This window comes from Balaenoptera borealis (genome assembly GCF_965194805.1).
Source record: "Balaenoptera borealis genome assembly, chromosome: 16".
Classification (NCBI taxonomy): Eukaryota; Metazoa; Chordata; class Mammalia; order Artiodactyla; family Balaenopteridae; genus Balaenoptera; species Balaenoptera borealis.
This window is the reverse complement of record NC_138872.1, coordinates 25598684-25616979: the sequence shown is the minus strand read 5'-3', so window position 1 is coordinate 25616979 and position 18296 is coordinate 25598684. Positions and strand designations below refer to the sequence as shown.

At 45.7% G+C, this 18296-nt stretch overlaps 1 protein-coding gene across 2 annotated transcripts in view; it reads left to right on the top strand.

The window, feature by feature from the left end:
• Positions 1–18296, top strand: part of CHMP4B (charged multivesicular body protein 4B) — a 46393-nt gene that overhangs the window by 14239 nt on the left and 13858 nt on the right. The window lies entirely within an intron of this gene.

The following is an 18296-nucleotide window of genomic DNA, read 5'->3' as shown; positions in this document are numbered from 1 at the left end:
TAGTGCAGGCGGTGCTGGGTCGGCGCATTCACAGAGCAGTGGAGTGATAACTGTGAACCCCATGGGCTCACAATCATAGACTGGGAACCAGTTGATGAATTATACCATGAGATTTGAGAGAACAACAGGCCTAAAACTCCAGGCTTTTCTTGAAACCATGAACTGTCACCACACTTGAGATGGAAGTCTCCACACTCTGTGGAAATAAAAAGCCAACAGGCTACTCAGAGTCCTCACTGTAGCTCTCTCAACAGCTATACACTGGGGCATTTGTGATACAAGAAGAGGCATTTGGCTGGAAACAGCTTTAGGTTCCTAGCATTAGTTGGTAAATGGTGCATGGGTCTAAGGGGAGTTTAAAATAATGGCCTTGAACTTGAGAATCTGTGTTTCCAAAGCCTCTCATCTCGAGGCACTCAGCTTCTCTGACAAGGACTATTACTCTTATTTCAGAGATAAGAGGCAGAGAGGCCAGGCCACACAAATAGTCCCTGAAAGAGAGCCAGCTACTCTAAGGTTTAGGAGCTGGGACTCTAGTTGGCATCCCAGGATGGAGCTCTTTGTTTCTGTCCGATGATGGTGGAAAAGGACAAGGGTTGTTAGATTAAGTCCCACCCAATGTGGCCAACATTTTGAGTGCCTGCTGTGAAAGACTCCATGTGAAGGGACTGTATAGGACACAGCTGAATGGGGTACAGATGAACGGGATTTGGGACAGAGGAGGGGGTCAAGGTCATTCCAGGCAGAGGGGATTGTGGGAGCCAAGGTACTGAGATTAGTGTACACTGTGTATATATGGGAGGGGTGGGAGCATTATGGGGTGTGGGAGAGGGGCGGTGGTGGCTCAGGTGGAGTAAGAGTTGGAAAGGTAAGCTGTGGCCTCCCTAAGAAGGCACTGGATGCCAAGCTGAGGAATCTGTCTTAGGCTCAATTTAGTGAGGCACATACCAGATAGACACAGTCTGTCTAGAGAGCAGTGTGCTGGGGACCAGCAGCCATCTTTCTGCAGCACCCGGTGAGGTTTCCCATTGGTAGGCTTTCTACCCATTATTACTTGAAGGAATGAGGTAGGTATAGGGGCTGTTTCCTTATAAGGGAAGACACATGGCTCACCACCCTTTTTCTCATTACTTCTTCCTGGTTCCCCTTCTGCTTTTTCCGAAGGCCAGCACATCCTGGACAGCTGGGTAGAGGCAGAGTAGCAACTTTTTTCCACTCTGAGAGTATCTCAGATTACATGCCGAAGGTAAGCAGGCAAATAAATATTTCCGACCTAAACCAGCTTGACCCAGCCTCATCAGGTCCTTTGCTGCCTCATATTGGGCATTTCACCCTCAGCTGCCTGGCTGGCTCACTCAATTAGTTGTGATTTTTGTGGTTATTTAATCTTTCCTTTGTTTATCTTTGAGCCAAGAGAGAACTAGTTACTCTCTTTGCTGATGACAAGGACCTCTGTTTCTGAGGCCATACGTTTCAGGTTCAGCCTGGGCTCTCCTATCCTAATCACAGGAATCTGAACTAACTCTTTTTTTCCTCCCTGTTTCCTGAGCTCCCGGCCTCCTGTTATCTTGCCTGTTCCCTGGGCGCTCCCTGCATGCAGGTTGGTTGAACAGAGCCCTAGGACTTAGAGCAGCCTGGTCCTAGTTGTGACTCTGTCCACTGGTATCTTTGGGCAAGTGCCTGCCCAACTCTGGGCATTTGTTTTCTCACAATAAAATGAGAAGGGCAGATTAAAAGAATGCTAAGATTCCTTCCTGCTCTAACATTCTCTGAGTCAACAAGTGCCATATTACAGTGATCTGCCAGAGAAGCAGGTGTTGCTCCAAGCAGTTTTGCTGTGTAAAAAGATGGAGTAGCTCAGCATTCATTTTGTCTGTTAACGCTTTGGGTACATCCCTGCTCATTGTAAAAGTCGGGGAAGCCACAGACTATTTTGTAGAAAGTGCTGGACATTTTCCATTTTGATTCCCTGGTTCAGAGGCCAGAGCTGAATAATGGTTTTTAGCTGCTCCCCTGAGCCTCCATCCAGGTGAACAGCACAGATGCTGGAGGGCATCTCCTCGTTTGGATCAGTAGCCTGTCTCTGACTAGACTGCCAGCCTTTTGGCAAATCAGAGACACAGATTTCTGCTGGGGCTGAGCAGGTTCAAACCCTGCTGGACAAAAACTCAGCACTGACCAGTTAAACATACCGGGGGTGCTTCCTTGTGGTAGGACTTGACTTCCTCACCGACCCACCTTTGGGGACACAGGGGATTTGTCTCCTGTGTGAGGGGAGTGGAGAAAGGAACCAGCTACTAAGGGCTGGCCTGACTTGAGTCATTTTAATTAAATCTACTCTTTAGGATGGCAGTTGTAGATGTAGTTGTAGTCTTAGGGAGAGCCATGGCCTTCTCTGCAAAGGCCTCCTGTGCTTAGTGTAAATCTGGCACCACCACGAGTGGCTAAGTCTCTTAGGGATATGTAAGACATTTACCCACCTGGTTCTAAATTAAGGCCTTTAAAACTTCAAGTGTCTACTAGTGCCCATTAAAACAGTTCTGTCCCTTTTATTAACTTTCACATTACATTCCTGTCTCCTAAACAGTTCTGGAAAATCACACAACTTTAGAGCTCATCTGTCCTGTGTACAGAGGGAAATCCCAGGTCCAGAGAGGTTGGTGACCTATTAAAAGTGACACAGCTCATGAAAGCCAACCTGGGACTGGAACCCATAGCTCCTATCGCCTCATTCCAGTGAGTTGTGCCTCACTGCTTCTCAACAAATGCTGCGGTGGCATGTTCCCAGCCCTGCCAGAATGGTTTTGAAAATAAAATTAAAGTTGCCATGAAAGAAAGCCGGCTGACAGGAGAGATGGAGTAGACAGCTACTATTTTAGAGGGTTGTTTTCTTTTGAGTTATAACTGGCTGTTGGTGGTTTTGTGGGCTGCCTGGAGGATCCAGACCTCAGGGTCTTTTTGTTGCTACATTCCTGACACTCTGTGTAACCAGGCTGTCTTTCTCTGCCTCGCAGGATCCTCCTGTGCAAGGGGTCTGAATGATTCCTACTTCTGGCCCATTTTACAGGACTCTGGAGGGCTAGGAAGTCTATAAAGAGATCTAGGAAAGAGTTGGCACATAAATAGCAATTTTTGGTGCTTCCTGAGTTTTTCTTCTTTTCAAGTTATTGAGGTATAACTTGTTTATGGTAAAGCAGACAAGTCTTAATTAGACAGCTTTGTGAATTTTTACAAACGTAACCACCGCCCAGATCAAGATATTGGACACTTCCAGCTCTCTAGCAGTCTTGATTTTTATAGTATCTCAGGACTTGAGAAGAGAGTGGTATTTGTCTACTCTGGCCTCTTTAAGAATCTCAGAGGCCATTATATTTTCCTTCTGTTACTCATTCAACGTATGTTTCCTAAACACCTAGTAGTGCAGGGTTCTGTGCTGGGAGTACAGAAACGGGTAAGTGTTGGCCTGTCTTGGCTCACAACCTGTCAGGGAGTATGACTAGAATCCAAGGGAGAAAGAGAAGGGCTGTGAGAGGCAGCTTGGAGGAGAGAGGCTGCCTCTTGCTGGGAGAGGAGAGGATGTGTGTATTTATGTAGACACACAATTTTCCCCACTTCCCTCACTAGAAATACAGGAAAGGGGCCGGATTATGGACTTTCAGTCTCTTCTCGGCCAGTTGTTTGCATTCTCAGGCCATGCTGGGAACTTGGAGAGGTGCAGGCCCAGCTGAAAATCCACATCTATGGGGTTTGCTCAGCATTGCCTTCTCTGCTGGGAAGCAGGGGAGAGCTCGGCAGTGTGGAGGAAAGCAAAACCAAGAGGCACTCCCCGCTCCACTTCTTTGGCCCCCAGGCTCTTAGGAGCTGACCTCCCTTCTCTCTTGGGTTTTAAGACTCATAAGGCTACAGGTCTTATGTGAGTTAATTTTGGCCTGAATTTCTCTGCCCCCCTTGGTTGAATAGTTAAAACACAGAAATTTTCTGTCTCTTAAGTGAAAACAGACCCAAGACGGACTTGTCTGATTTTTTTCATGTGTGAGAAGCAAGTTTTTGTTTTGTTTTAATTACTAATAAAGGCATATGGCTCTGGTTGGTAGGAGGGGAGAAGGCCATTCCAAAGTAGACACAAGGTGATTCCTTTCTTTAAATTTAGAGTCTCCTGAAGTAGTGAAGCAATACCTGAGACAAGGTCATCATGAAGAGATAACACGCCAGGACATCTGAACATGACAGAGCTATATCTTGGTCCATGTGTAAATGGTAGCGAGGAAAGAAAGAGGGGCAGATGCCTTAGTCTGGCTGAACCTTGTTCAGAATCTGATGAGTTACTGTATCTTGGAAACATAAGAGACTTAGATCATCTGGGTCTGTTCCCCACCCTCATTTTACAGATGGAGAAACTAAAACTTTGATTTGACCAGAGCTGGAACCAGAACCAGGTCTCATATCTGGTGGACTACAAAGATGTTCTGGAGGACTGAGTGCTCAGCAGGATTTGGAAGGAAGCTTCGCTGGGAGAGAGTGGTGGTGAGGCAGTGAACAGAGTGGCCCGTGCATTGCATGGTTCCCCATATTTGGAGCAGGAGAACCAAAGTGCCAAGGCGGATGGGGAGGTGAGAGTGGAGAGGCAGGGAAGGCGGCCAGTCATCTGAGGGGAGGACCTGGGAGCCCCACAGCAAGGGGGCTTGGGGGCTGCTGTGGCCGTGATTAAGGATATTAACTGGCTGGAGAATCTTTAGTGTTTATCCTCCTTTTTGTTTTCTAATTGACTACTTGGGGACACTTGAGGTACATATTGCTTTCCTTGATAGGAAGCCTGCTTTTTGACATTCCTTTCTTTACATTCTTTAATAAATAAGCAGAATATAGTCTAGTACTGTTGTGTATTGTTTAAGGGAATAGAGGTGATTTTCAGTTTCTGCTAATTCTGTGCACTTTGGAGTTAGTCCTCCACTTTTATTATTCTCACTCACATATATGGTTATAAGCTACAGTGTTCAAGAGGGAAGACCAGATAGCAAGCTCATGAACCCATCTGGGGGTTTTTTTGGTGGTAAATTATATATAACATAAAATTTACCATTTAAACCATTTTTTAAAAATTTATTTATTAATGGCTGTGTTGGGTCTTCGTTGCTGTGCGCGGGCTTTCTCTGGTTGCGGCGAGCGGGGGCTACTCCTCATTGCAGTGCGCGGCTTCTCATTGCGGTGGCTTCTCTCGTTGTGGAGCGCGGGCTCTAGGCATGCGGGCTTCAGTATTTGTGGCACACGGGCTCAGTAGTTGTGGCTCGCGGGCTCTAGAACGCAGGCTCAGTAGTTGTGGTGCACAGGCTTAGTTGCTCCGCGGCATGTGGGATCTTCCCGGACCAGGGATCGAACCCGTGTCTCCTGCATTGGCAGGCAGATTCTTAACCACTGCGCCACCAGGGAAGTCCCCATTTAAACCATTTGTAAGTGTACTATTTTGTGGCATTAAGTACATTCACATTGTTGTGCCTGATCTGTTTTTACTCTTTGAATTTTGGGGGACCCGGATTAACCATTGAGCAGAAAGGTGCTTAAATTTGATGTCTGCCGTTAAGAGAAGCTATTTGTCCTCTCTGAGCCTGTGTCCTCATCTGTAAAATGGGAGGAGTAATAATAAGGGCTCTGGAGTCAGAAAAACTGGGTTTGAATTCAGGCTCCATTACTTTCTAATTGCAATCTTGGGGAAGTTACTTAGCTTTCTGAGTCTCAGTTTCTACTCTGTCCATTTTGAAGGGGAAAGGAATGAAGATTTATTGAGCATCCACTATTATGTATTGTGCTACACAGGTATCTTGCATGTGCTGCCTTATTGCCCCGTGAGATGCAGATGTGATTTTACACATACGGACTGTGAGTCTCAGAGAGGTTAAGTGACTTGCCCAAGGTCAGCCACTTAATAAGTCTTGGGAAAAGCCTTTTAGGGGTGACTGTTATGGTACTTTCTGAAATGGGATTTTTTTTTTTTTCCCTCATATAAATTCTGATTCAGTTAATGTTTGCTGAGCCTCTCTCAGGTGATAGGCATGGTAGTTCATGCCAGGATATTGTCTTATTACCATTTTATTTAATTATTTAAAAAAAATTTTTGGCCGCACCGGGCGGCATGCAGGGTCTTACTTCCCCAACCAGGGATCAAACCCGCGCCCCCTGCAGTGGAACTTCGGAGTCTTAACCACTGGACTGCCCGGGAAGTCCCAACCGTTTTATAAATGAGGAAATTAAGGCTCACCCAGATTGTAAACAATAAAGCCAGCATATGGACCCAAGTCTGCCTGACTCCTACATTATGGTACCTCAGGATTACCTGATTGTGGCCCAGTTGTTTGAAGCAGTTGTTGATAAAAATGAATTTCATTCCAGCATTAGAATTTGGCTAGTCCCAAGAAGTTAATTGCAGTGAGATTTGACTTGAATCACAAAATAATAAAAGGCATTGGAGTCGGGGGGTGTTATAAGGAAGAGGCCTTCCTAGCCATTATTAGCATATCTGTTCAGAAGCTTTGCAAAGAACAGAAATAGAGAAGCTATCATTCTTTTTATTATATTCTCAGGCGGTCAGAGCCAGGAACAGATTCCTTCTTTCCTCTCGCATTGACCCTGGAGGTAGACCTGTGGAGATCTGGCAAGGATAAAAATCTCATTAGAGCTCTCTCCCAGAGTTGTCAGGATCTCAGGCTGTTGTTGGGGATTTTTAGTCCATTGAGGTAGTTTTCGAACTTTTTTAGCAGCTAGACATGGTTCAAATAAACTCTTGTGGAGAAGCAATGATGGCAGGTCCTTGGGCAGTTTAAACCCTTCTGGCTTGGTAGAAAATGTTTGGTTGTTTGAAGAACCTCTAAAACATTTTCCTTAAGCCCAGGGGTCCTTGAAAACCACTGGCTGAGACAGAGTGACTGACCAGACTGTAGACATCGCTTCCCCCTCATTCATTCAAATGACGCTTGGGCTTGAATACCTCATCTGTGTCAGGGACTGTGCCCAGGAAGTTCACTCGGCTGTCTAGGGGGATGTCAGCTACAGCACGGTGTTAGTGTTTTCGGGCACTTCAGTGAGGGCCTGTGCAGGAGCACGCAGGGGAAGGGGCCTAGCCTGGCCTGGGGGAGTGGTGTGATCAAGAAGCTACTGCCTGGGCAGCCCTGCAAGACCAGGGGAAGGTAGCCAGATGAAGCATGAGAAGAGCATCTGGGGAGAACGGGAAGCCTAATGAGGCTGCAGAGGATGAAAGTCGGTATAGTGTCTTCTTGGCAGGGTAGTGAAATGTTAAAGTCTGTGTTTAGAAAGACCACTGGTGGACTACCCTGGTGGCGCAGTGGTTAAGAATCTGCCTGCCAGTGCAGGGGATACGGGTTCGAGCCCTGGTCCAGGAAGATTCCACATGCCGCGGAACAACTAAGCCCGTGCGCCACAACTACTGAGTCTGCGCTCTAGAGCCCACGAGCCACAACTACTGAAGCCCGCGCGCCTAGAGCCTGTGCTCTGCAACAAGAGAAGCCACCGCAACGAGAAGCCCGCGCACTGCAACAAAGAGTAGCACCCACTCGCTGCAACTAGAGAAAAGCCTGGACACAGCAACGAAGACCCAATGCAGTGAAAAATAAATGAATAAATAAGTTTAAAAGAAAACAAACAAAAGAAAGACCACTGGTGACAAGTGGAGAAGGGACCGGAGAGGGCAACCCCTAACCCCATCACACACTCCCCTCCCCCTCCTTTCCCCAGCTCACACACCGCAGTCCGCAGCCTAGTGAGCAAGCACCCAACACAGTCCCCTTGCCCCCAAGAACACACACCCAGCTGACCCCACAGGGCCCTACCCTGGACACAGTCCTCTTGCTCTTGGGTCCTCATTGCTCCAGCTGCTGGGAGGGGCCTTCCCTCGGTGTGCTGAGGAGCTAGAAGCTGCGGCTTAGGCCGATGATCTGTGTGTGGGTAGAGAGGCTTTTTGAGCCCTTAAGGAGGGAGAGTCTGAAGTTGCCTTTCATGTTCCAGCCTTGATCCGGGTCTGCCAGAATTGAGAGGTGTGACAAATGGTTACAGGAGAGGAGGTGGGGATTGCTGACCACCTAGCTTCTCAGGGAGAATGAGTGTAGAAATAAGAGGCAGGAAACAGGACTTTAGCCGAACTCCCACCTTATCCCCCTGACCTAGGTGGCTGGCAGGGTGCATGTAGGGGAGGAAATGGCCCTGTCCTCTTGAGATGCACTTCAGCTTCACTTTCCTTTTGTTCTGAGCCTCAGAACCTTCCCTGTATGCATCTCCCCACCATGGGACAGGATCTGTGACTGGGAAGAAAAGGAAACAGAGAGGTTCTCATCCTGGGAGGTAGGGTGACCTTATATCATCCAAATCAGGACACTTATGAGAGGAGAAGCAGATGCCATTAATATTTACTCTGGTACAGCAGATAAAAACTGGGACTGTCCCGCAAAACCAGGATGTATGGTCACACTACTGAGAACTTGGGGTAACCCAGTTCACACACACACAAAAAAAGTTGCTGAGGGCAGAGGATAGCTAGAAGAAAATGTCAATTCTGTTGTTATCTTTCTAGAGGCAGTAAGATCTGTGCAGAGGCTGTTGCAGTGGTAAAGGCATGGAGGAAATTCAGGGCAGCTGGGTTGGGAGATGGAAATAGTAAGGAAGTTGACCTGCAGAACTTGGTGGACCAATCAAGAACTCCTGATAGGTCCAGGAGGTTCTGGCTTTGGGAATATCTGTCTCCTTTTGCTCTAACTCCCTCATTCTTAACTCGTTGGGGGTCATGGATCCTTTTGAAAATCCAGTAAGTGCTTCAGAAAACTACACATATAGTACATAGGAAATGTTGCATTGTCGTGTTAGGGATTCTGGAACCCAGGTTGAGAATCCCTGCTCCAGATTCTCTCCCCTGCCATTTTTCTGTTCTACCTCATTTCCTGAAATGGCCAGTTTGGTTTTAGTTGCAGGTGAAGGGGGACTTGTTGACCCATGACTGTGGGAAAGGGCAGGGTGGAGCTGGTCTCTTTCTGCTGATTAATTGATTTACTGACTGACTTCTCGTGAGTCTGGGCCATGGCCACAGGCTGCTCTGGCTTATAGCCTTGGATCCTGGGGGTAAAAGAATCGCTACCTCCTTCTACCCCCATTTCTCTCCTCTGGAATCTCCTAGCAGATTTTGGAGAAGGAATCTGATTGGCTGCTTGGGTCATGTGCTCATGACTAGACCAATCACTTATGGAGGAGGGGCTGTTCTGCAGCCCAGCTTGCATCACAAGCCTACTCCACCCCTATGGCCAGGGAGGCAGGGTCTGTGTGCAAAGGCTTGGAGTTTGAGGGGGTTGGTCCTTAGGAAAACAATTGCCCCTGCACTTTTCTCCTTGTCCCTGGTAGAGCTCACTGCTCCTGCTCATCCATTCTTTCCCAGCCCCGGTAGGGCCTGTGGAAAAGGACTGGAGACCTGGTTTCTGGTCCTAGGCCCACCCCTCCACCAGGCTTTGGCTCAGCGGGGGTTTACTGAGCACTTACTCTGTGCCTGAACCTCCCTGGGCCTTAGTTTCCTCCTCTGTACAAACAAGGTTGGATTTATTCCCCAAGAGTGTGTTTGTCCAGCCAACCATCCCTCACTGAGCACCTACTGTGTACCAAGGATGCTGAGATAGAGAGACACAGTCCATCCTCCCAGGAGCTCGCATTCTAGTTAAATTACAGGCAGTGTGAAGATGGAGATATACGATAGGGTTCCAGGACTCTGAGGTTCTGTGCCCAGATTTTTTGTGGACTAAGGCAAGATTGTCTTTTTCCAGAAAGGCGCCAGCTTCCTGTGGCTCCTCTTGCCCTCCATCCCTTGCTGCCATTTGGGTAAGGAAGGTGGTTTGTCTTTACAACCCTCTCATGTGTCTCTGATTCTAAAAGGAGAGGAGGCTGGTTTGGTTTTCTCTCTTACTTTGGAGAAACCCTGAAAAGTGTGTTTCTGCTGGCATTCCCCCCCCACCACTTCCCCACTAAAGACCCCAGCCCCCAGACCTCTGTTGTCATCTGAGTTGCCAGGGTGCTGTCATGGTTGCTCAGGCAGAAGGGGGCTCTTGTTGGCATGGATTCAGCTGGAAGCAGAGGAAGAAAAGACAGCTGGAAAAGAAACATTTCATTCCAGCCTGGGAAAGGAAACCAAGGGCAGGCTCTGCTTCCCGTCTGTTGCAGCCAAGAACCTGGTCAACCCAAGTAAGCCCTGGACCTGGTGGGTACTGGGAGGAGCTCAGTCAATGCCTTCACTCCACTGCGGTACCAGACCACAGTGGCAGTGCCGGGCATTGTTAAGTTGTTCTTAGTAAATGTTTGCTGTTTTAAATAGAACTGCCTTTTCATATCTGCGGATGGGGAAGAAATTGGCTGTTTTATTTAAGTTACTTTTTTTTGTTTGTTTTGATTAGATAGTCATGTAAAGGGTGCATAATTTTTAAAGTGCCTCCTCTGCCCCAGCCATTCAGTGTCCCTTCATGAGGCAACCGATTAAAAAGCCCAGAGATAGTCTCTGCAAATTACAGACATATACCTATATATTTTCCTGACACACATGCAGAAATGGTAGCAATCAGGTTACCTTTGAATCCTGTGCTCTTTACAGTTTTGTAAGAAATTACTTAGATTTGACCCACCCAGAAGTCCTTGAACTTCTTTGTCTTCGTCGTATGGATTTAGAGGACGTTAATTCAAATTTCAGGCACTAATTTGAATTTTGAAGTTCATATCTCCACAGAAAGACCTGCTGAGAATGGTCTTTCCCTTCCTGCCTCATCTTCTCTCCCCTGAGTCACTAGTTTCTCTGAGAAATGATATCTCAGTCACCTGATTGCCCCTGCTGGGAGCCTGGAAGTCATTCCTGACTCCTCCATTTCCTTCCCCTGTATAGTCAAACAAGTGATATAGGCCCATGGAGTCTTCCCTCCTGGTATCTCTCAAGTTCATCCTCCCCTGGTCAGCCCCGCTGCTGTGGCCTTAGTTTAGGCCCTTAAATCCAGACCCTCTGGGTTATTGTAGTGGGTTGCCAGTCCTTTTTCTCCACAGCAGCCAGGGGGCTTTGTGAAGGGCAGATCTGATCACGCTCCTGGCCTGCTTCAAATTTTTCACTGGCTTCCCTCTAACTCTGGGATATTAACAAGACATAAAGCCTGTTCTTGCCTTTCTCTCTTGGGCTTTTCTACTTCCTCCCTCCCTCATTCTCTCCTGCCCTCTGTTCTTCCTGCCTGGGATAGGTCCCTCTTGGCTATCTCTTATCATTCTTTAAAACGTGTAATAACTCCAAACGTTAGGTTCTCCTCTTTGGGGCACCCACAGTTCCCTGTGCTTACCTCTCATCGTATCGCATTGTCCATCTGTCTGCTGGTTTGTGAGCGCCTTCAGCCTTGGGGCTGTATCATTTTTGTCCCTGCTTTTGTAGCAAAGTGTCATGAGCAAAGTGTAATTCCTCATATAGTAGAAGGAGCATGGATTTGGGTTGTACAAGGTATTTGTCATTGTAAGTTGTCAGAATATTGGCATGAAGTTGTTTGTAATATTCCCTTCTTTTCCTTTTAGTATCTGTGGAATCTGTAGTGATGTTACACCTATCATTCCTGATAGTAGTAATTTTTTTTTTTTTTCTGATCAGTCTGGCTAGAAGTTCAATTTTATTCATCTTCTCAAAGAGCCAGATTTTTGTTTCATTGACCTCTATTGTTTCTGTTTTCTATTTTATTTATTTAATTTTTATTGAGATATAATTGACATATAACATTGTATTAGTTTTAGGTGTACAGCAGACTGATTAGTGTGTGTATATGATCACCACAATAAGTGGTGACCCAATAAATGATCACTATAATAAGTGTAGTTAACATCTATCTATTTTCTATTTTATTGATTTTCACTTTGATCCTCATTCCCTTTCTTCGGGTTTTCATTTGTTCTTCTTTTTCCGGTTTCTTTAGGTGGAAGCTAAAGTCACTGATTTGAAGTCTTTCTTCTTTTCTATTATAGGCATTTAGTGCTATAAAATTTTCCCTTTGTGCTTTAATGGCATCCCACAAATCTTGATATGTTGTGTTTTCATTTTCATTCAGTTCAAAATACTTTGTAATTTCTCGTTTTATTTCTTTTTGGACCCATGGGTTATTTGGCAATATGTTATTTAGTTTCCAAATACTTGGGGATTTTCCAGAGATCTTCTTTTTATGATTTCTCATTTAATTTTATTGTGGTCAGATAACATATTTTGTGTGACTTAAATCCTTTTAAATTTATTGAGACTTGTATTATGGCCCAAAATTTGATCCATCTTGGTAAATGTTTTGTTATACACATGAACAGAATGAGTATTCTGCTGTTTGTAGTGGAGTGCTTTACAAATGTCAGTTAGGTCAAGTTTGTTAATTTTATGTTGTTCAAGCCTTCAATATCCTTACTGATTTCCTGTCTACTCATTCTATCAGTTGTTGAAGAGGGGTATTGAAATCTGACAGAAATGGTGATTGTGGATTTGTCTATTTCTCCTGGCAGTTCTATCCATTTTTGCTTCATGTATTTTAAAACTCTGTTATTAGGTATGTAAACATTTACAGTTGTTATATCCTCCTGATAAATGGATCCTTTATCGTTATAAAATGACCTTTTTTGTCCCTGGAAATATTATTTGCTTGTCTGATATATTAATATAGCCACTTGAACTTTCTTTTTAGTAGTGTAACCAAGGTGTATCTTTTTCCATCCTTTTAGTTTTAGCCTGTTTGTCTTTATAGTTGAAGTATATTCCTTGTAGGCACCATATAGTTGGATCTTTTTACTTTATATTTTATTTTAAAAAATAAATATATTTATTTATGTATTTTTGGCTGTGTTGGGTCTTCGTTGCTGCGCACAGGCTTTCTCTAGATGTGGCGAGCAGGAGCTCCTCTTCTTTGCGGAGCGCAGGCTTCTCATTGTGGTGTCTTCTCTTGTTGTGGAGCACAGGCTCCAGGCGCGTGGCTTCAGTAGTTGTGGCACGCGGGTTCAGTAGTTGTGGCACACGGGCTTAGTTGCTCAGGAAGGAAGGACCAGGAAGTCCCTTGAGCAGTTTTATTATGATGTGCTTTGGTATAGTTTTCTCATGCTCAGGGTTTGTTGAGCTTCTTGGATCTGTGGGTTTTTGGGTTTTATCAAATTGGAAAAATTTTGGCTATTATTTCTTGAAATATTTTTTAATTTACTCTTCTCCTTTGGGGACTCCAGTTACACTTACAGAGGCTGCTTGCAGCCATCCCACAGCTCACTGAGCTCTTTTCATTTTTAAAATTATTTTTTTTCGGGACTTCCCTGGTGGCGCAGAGGTTAAGAATCCACCTGCCAATGCAGGGGACACGGGCTCGATCCCTGGTCTGGGAAGATCGCATGTGCTGCGGAGCAACTAGCCTGTGCACCACAACTACTGAGCCTGCGCTCTGGAGCCCCCGAGCCACAACTGCTGAGCCCGCATGCCACAACTACTGAAGCCTGCATGCCTAGATCCCGTGCTCTGCAACAAGAGAAGCCACTGCAATGAGAAGCCCGCACATTGCAGTGAAGAGTAGCCCCCACTCTCCGCAACTAGAGAAAGCCCATGAGCAGCAATGAAGACCCAACACAGCCATAAATAAATAAATAAATAAATAAATAAATAAATAATTTTTCCTATGTTTCATTTTTGGATAGTTTCTATTGCTATGTCTTCAAGTTTACAAATCTTTTCTTCTGCAGTTCTATTATGCTGTTAATCCCATCCAATAATTTTAATGTCTGGAAGCCAATTTGAATCTTTTTAAAAAATATATCTTCTGTAGGTCTCCTTAACTTTAGTCTTTGCTAAGTCTGACATCTGTATTAGTTCTAGGCTACTTGCAACTGATTGATTTTTCTCTGCATTATGGATAGTGTTCATCTGCTTCTTTGCAGGTAACTTTTGATTCAATGTCAAATATTGTAAATTTTACCTTGTTGGGTATTGGATATTTCTGTATTCCTATAAATATTCTCAAGCTTTGTTTGGGCATAGTTTCCTTGGTAACAGTTTGTCCTTTTGGGTCTTGCTTTTAAGATTTGTTAGGTGGGCCCACAGCAATGTTTATCTTGTATAAGGCTAGTTATTTCCTGCTGTTGAGACAAGACCCTTCTGAATACTCTAAAGTCCTCAAAGTCCTGTGAATTATGACTTTTCCAGTATGGCTAAGGAGCAGGCACTATATCTAGCCCCATGTGAACACCTACCTGGTACTGTTTTCTCTAATCCTTTCAAGTGGTTCTTTCCCTGGCCACAGGTAGTTTCTTCATACACACGTACTGATAAGTATTCTACTGAATACTTGATGGGGGACCCTCTGCAGATCTCTAGAGTTTGCTCTCTCTCTGCAGCTCTCTCCTCTCTGGTACTCTCTCCTGTGAACTCTAGCAGTTTTGGTCTCCCCAGACTTTCAACTCTTATCTCTTCAACTCAGGAAGTCTGCCAGGTTCTGCCTGGGTTTTCTCTCCTTGCACTGAAGTCTGGAAACTCAAAGCAATAAACTGGGGCAATTGTAGGGCTCACTTTGTTTATTTCTTTTTTTTCTTTTTTTAAATTAATTTATTTATTTGTTTTTGGCTGCATTGGGTCTTCCCCAAGAAGTTGGCTGCGTGGGCGTTCTCTAGTTGTGGTGAGCGGGGGCTACTCTTCGTTGCGGTGTGCGGGCTTCTCATTGCGGTGGCTTCTCTTGTTGTACAGCACAGGTTCTAGGTGCCCGGGCTTCAGGAGTTGTGGCTCGTGGGTTCTAGAACACAGGCTTAATAGTTGTGGCGCACGGGCTTAGTTGCTCCACAGCACGTGGGATCTTCCCGGACCAGGGCTCGAACCCGTGTCCCCTGCACTGGCAGGCAGATTCTTAACCACTGCACCACCAGGGAAGCCCCACCTTGTTTATTTCTCATCTCCCAGAATTGCTGTCCTTTTTTGCCTGATGTCCAGTGTCTTGAAAACCATTGTTTCATTTCTTTTAGGTGGGGAGGTAGATCCATTCCCTACCATTCTTCTTGGCTAGAAGCAGGAGTGTGGATTTGAGTCTGCCAGTTATTCACAAGCTTTGAGAGTTTAGCAAGTTACTTAATCTCTCCAGCCTCCAGTCTCCTCATCCATAAATGGGCTAAAAAGACTAATTCCTTACTGTGAGGATTAAATGAAGGAATAAAATACAAGGCTCTGAACAGGTGTTAGCTCAGGTTAGTATATGAAAAAAGAATGCAGGGCCAAGATTTGAGCTCCATGCAACTATTAGAAATTGAGAAGAGGAGGGAAAGAATCTAGAAAAAAAAAAAAAAAAAGCCAAGAAGAAATCGTTGTAGAGGCTGGGGAACCTCAGGCTAAGGGTGTCTCCCCAGAGGCTGGCAGAAGAGAGGAATTTCCGAGAGAGGATGTCAGCAGTCCTAGAACTTATAAAGAGATGGAGGATGAGGGCATTGGGGCCTGCAGTCTAACTGCAGTTACCTCTTCTCCCTGAATGACATTTGTGATTGATATTTGTGGCTAATGTTTGATCTGGGTGTTACTTCCTCCACCCAGCTAGAGCAGCAGAGTTCAGAGGCTGGAAGTGATCTCTGATTTTTCTAACTCAGTTTGTGAAAAAGAGATACTACTAATTTCATTGGACAGGAAAAACTTGATTATGTGAAATACTCGGGAAATGTATTGATGTTAATTACATTTTCGGATCACACAGGGTCAATCAGAAACAACCTTTTGTGTTTGTTTCAACCAATCACTGGAAATCTTAGAACTGTATAGGTTCACATATTGTTAGAGCTGGAGGAAGACCTTAGGAGGGAAATGATACACTCTTCTCATATCCTTGATGACGAGTCTGAAGCCCTAAGAAATGAGGGGCCTTGCTAAGTGATGTAATTTGGTCTTGGCAGAGTTAGATCTAAAAGCCGAATCCAGGAGCACAGGACCTGGGTTGCAGGTTCTGTCTAGTCAGAGGTCTCCCTAGAAGTAGTGGAAGGAGCATTGTCCAGGGTCAGGGCACCTGGCTTGGATTCTTCCTTGGCCATTACCTCTAACCATGTGACCTTGAGCAAGTTGTTGAACGTTTGGGGCTTCCATTGCCTGTCTTTAAATTGGGCATGACCTTAACTGCCTGAAGGCAAGGGGTTGTCTTCCAGAACTAAGATGTTGCGGGGTGGTCAGGTGTGAGGTGGTGGGTAGTGGTGGGTGTGGAGGTGAATTGGAGAGTATGTGCCCCTTCAAAAAGCACTGCTGCTACTTAGCTCCACTCGATTGTTGCCAGACAGCAGTGTGGGCTCAGTGTTGCCGGAAAATCTGCATTTTCAAAAGGAAGCCCAAAATCTGGATTTTTGTGTGAAATGTGCATTCAAATCAAATTTATGCATTAAGACGTGGGACAACTAAGACAAATCTGTGGACTGTATGGGTGCGCAGTTTTAGTCCCTGATAGCTGTTTAAACAAAATTCTGTGACCTGGTTGCCATACAGGAAAGAACCTTGCCTTAGATCCCAGAACATAGGCTATCTGACTGTGGCCCTCAAAAACCAAGGGCAGATCACTTTCCTTCCTGGGATCCTAGTTCCCCAGCCTGGCCTCGAGTTACCCTTATCACAAGGAGGTACTTCCTGGATGCCTGCTGTTTCCAGGAAGTGGAACACCTCCTCTTCCTGCCCAAATTGAACCCAGCTGCAGCAGAGCTGTGGGAAGCCATCATCTGCCCTTTCGGGGACAAGAAGATGCAGTCACACAGGCCTTTGCAGTATTCCCCTGGGAGAGCCTGACTCCCCTTGGCCATTTTCTTTTCCTCCTTATGGCCCAGGCCACTCCCACTGGCCCACTCTGGAATCATCTGCTGTTTACTCTGGGTCACTGCCACCTCTCTCCAAATGTAGTCACAGCAGAGGTCCCAGAGGAGGTCCCAGACTCGCTGTCCCTTAAACAAGCCCTGGACCCTTTGGTTTTAGAGTTCTAGGCATTCCAGTTGGGGTTAACGCAGAAAAAGAGTGGACAAGTGACAGGAGTTTGAGAAACCTTACCAAGTTCTTGTAGCTGTGGTCTCTGGGTCTTCTAGAATACAGTGGGGAGGTCATTTTAGGTCTCGGAAAAGATCTGGAGGCCATTACGGGGAGAGAGGACAGAGGGCCCAGCCCACTGGCCTCAGAAGAAATGACAGGGCAACGCTGGACTTTCTGGAATACGCCCCCTTCCCTATCTCAGTGCTGTTCGGCTCTTGAGAACCTTAAGAAGCTTGTGGTCTAGGGAAGAGATAGGGCAAGCACGAGGAAAGAAGACATTTATTCTTTAAAACAAGAACAAAAGCCTCCCTACAAACTCCCTAACTATGTAGAATTGTCATCCCAAATGCAGAGGGGTTGATTAAATGGTTGGATTTTATCACGTGTACGTCTAACCAATTTAAAATCCACTAGAATTTTGTTGTTGTTGTTAGTCAGAGGCTTTTACTGCCTACTCTCATGGATTACCGATTACTTGAGAGTTTCTGGGCAGACTGAGCTGCCCCTTGGATGCCTTTGGTGCTAGACTGCTGGCCTGTAGAATCTGTTGGGTGGGGAAGCACAGAGGCTCTCAGAAGCCCAGACTCAGGCAGAAACAGGCCAGCTGGTGCAGGGTAGATGTTCCTTCATGGAGCAAGAACATGCCCTTTACAGGTAGGCAGCCTGGCACTGATCCCATGCTTGCCACTGCTTAACTGTATGACTTGGGCAGGCGATAAACTCTTTGAACCTCAATTTCCCCATCTTGAGATGGGACACTGCAGAACCTACCACGTAGGGTAGGATTTTTTGGGGGGACCAGTGAGCACATAAAGCACAAGCCATGGTGCCTGGCATCCAAGAAGCCCCCCATAGGTGTTAGCTGCTGTTATATATTTCTCTCCACTGTGCCTCAGCTGTATACTCTTTCTTGGAGGGACACGCTGGGCTGGGAGAGGGACAGGAAGATACAGAGCTCCTCAGAGAGAATGTCAGACACGGGCAAGGAAAGAGAGAGGCAGAAAAGGAAAATACTCACGTTTATCGAGTATTTTCAGAGATTATCTTTCTCACCTGTCCTTGGGGTAGCTATATCACTCCCATTTTCCATTTGATGAAGAGGTGAAATAATTTACCCCAGGCCAGTGTGACCCAGGGCCAGGATTCTGACACCAAGCCCTGTGCTCTTTTCTCTGTGCCCCAGTGCTGGTACGAGTCAACCAGGACAGAGGTTGATGGAGCTTGTGTTGGGTACATAATCAAGGTGGTTTTAAATTGTTTTTTC